Here is a 2500-nt window from a genome sequence, read left to right as displayed (position 1 = left end):
CTAGGAAGGTTTGGTCTTTGGTCTTTCAGGTAGGCCCTCCTTTACTTTTTTAATGAGTTGATGATAGCTAAGGTTACTGCTCTCCCTTGGTACCCACTGGGCATTTTATGCCTCAAGCGTCCCGTGTGACGCCAGTGGTGGGGGGCATGGTGGCTCCGTATGTCAGGGAGCCCGGTAGTTTGCATAGAAGGAAATGGTGAGTCTGGTAACTTAATTAAATTCTCAACTGGCAGGTAATGTGCCGGGTTCAGGAACCATGGCCCCCACAGCCTTGAAAGATGAGAGTAGAGGTAAAGGTAAAAAGTTTACCGTTACCACTGTTCCTGGTGTTATCCCAATTCCTGATCTCATGCCTGTGTTTCCCATTTCTTTCAATGGGCCTATTGTCCCAACCCTTGGCCAGGGGGTCTGGAGACTGGTCCTCCTCTCTCAGTGTCACTGGTTGCGCCTCTGGCCCAGCTCATTGCGGGGTTGCAGGCCCTTGCGAGTGTGCCCTGACAGTGTGTCCCAATGTTGTGGCTCCTGTTGGAACAACCTGTGTAGTGGTTTCTCCCTTTGGGGGAGCGTCATCATCGATGGTCACTCAGAGTTAGACCACTCTGCTTACAGAGCAAGGAGCGAGAGCTAGTAAGAGGAAGAAGCATGCACCTTGTTCTCCTTCTCCTCCTCCTCTTCTTTGTCCTCCGACTCTTCACAGTTGAAGAATAGAAGGAGGGCAAAGAAGTCCAAGACAGCCAGCTGTAGTCACAGGGAAATGGCCCCCTCTAACACCACCGCTCTCTCTCTCGACAGGGGTGGGCGACACTTAGTGGTTTCCATCTGCATCAGGGGGCAAGACTAGGAGCTGTCCTGGCCCGAACAGAGGTGTACAGTCCCATACACTTTCTGTTCCAAGGTTGATGGAGGAGCTTTGGCAACCTCCATCTCCCTTACTTTCAGGACACTGGACACCTGCTCCCTGTATCAACGTGTGGTCTCCCAATCTGATAGAGGGGATGGTACCATTCAATACTGTGCTCAAGCCGTGATTGCCCCTCTGCCTCAACTTGCAGGAAGAGAAGCACCTGATACTCATCTAGTTCCTGTTTTGTCTAGTACAAATCTCCTCCTGTTGCAGTTGGTATGCCGGAGCCTTTGTCAGCCCCCAATTACAAGCTCTGCTCTGTCCTTGGGTCAGAACGGTCATATTCGTGGGGGGAAGTAGAGTCTCCGGAGCATGATGCCTTTGGCCTTGGCGAGGGTGCTTAAGGGAAGGATGTCACAGGGCCCTGGACTCCGGTCTGGAGACTGCTGAGGCAGACTACCCCGAGTCAGAGAGTTTGTTTGTGAAAGTTCTTAGGCTCATTCATAAGTACAGTGACTTAGGGGAGGCTACCTTGGCACCTCCTTCAAGGATGACTTTGGTCATGGATCGGCACTTTGTTGTCCTTCCAGGTTCGAAGCCCTAGTTGGAGTTGCCCTGGTTGGATCTTGTAGACTTGGCCCTGGACAGAGTAATTGATCAAATTTGCAAATCTGAGAATTCAATCCTTGCCAACAGGTCCAGCAAGATACTGCCACCCCACCTCTTTAGGCAGCGAATCTGTCAGTGTAGGCTCTGACAAGGGCTGCTCTTGTTGTAATTGTAACTCAAAAATAATATATACATTTATTCTTATATTTTATATAAAATGTATTTTTGTTAATTTTTTTCATAATGGTGTAGCCAATAAGCTGTCTTATTGTCTCATGACTCCTTTTTTTTCAGATTGTACAGCACCCAACACCCATTAGGGTCTAAATTATGAAGAGAATATACCCTTTAGTTGTAAATACCACCATGTCATGGTGCGTTTTGATTACAGGCAGGCATGTCTAAAGAAAAAAGAGAAAACTGTGTAAGTCCAGTTTAGATATACTGTAGTCGTCCCTGAGAACTGTCTGGCCACCCTGCTGTCCTGTTGCCAAGGAATGTTGAACTTGACTGGGAAGAATTGGATTACAGTGCTTTAGTAGTCTTTAAGTAGTGATATGGTTAAGGAATTTTGCTCTGAGAGTGAGGACTCTCTGAGTGGAAGTGGGGGAGTGTCCCATGCCCCATACCCTTGTCAGCAGTACAACTGCTTGTTTTTCAACTTTAATGACAAATTCCAGCTCATGCTGACACAATATCCCTAATTGAATGACGATGGTTTGTATGACTTGTAGGAACAAATCCTGTATAATAAGTGTGATACAGTATACAATTTATAACATTAACCAGAACCAGCAGATTATATGGAGAATCTAATATTTTTAATTAGAAAAAGGGGTTTGGAAACCCATTTTCTATGCCAAAGTAGGCCCCTTCCACCATTTTGGTTGCTCCAATTGTGTAAATTTTCTTACTGTATGCACATCGTGCTAATTTTATCTACAGTCGAAAGTATTTTGAGGTAAAGATGGCAATAGATGCATAGCCTGATATAAACATAATGGACTATTAGAAGGTATTCATAGTTGCTGATGCCATTACATTCAC

This window comes from Palaemon carinicauda, chromosome 4, assembly GCF_036898095.1.
Source record: "Palaemon carinicauda isolate YSFRI2023 chromosome 4, ASM3689809v2, whole genome shotgun sequence".
NCBI classification, from domain to species: Eukaryota; Metazoa; Arthropoda; class Malacostraca; order Decapoda; family Palaemonidae; genus Palaemon; species Palaemon carinicauda.
The sequence above is the reverse complement of the archived record's forward strand: the minus strand, read 5'-3'. Positions refer to the sequence as shown.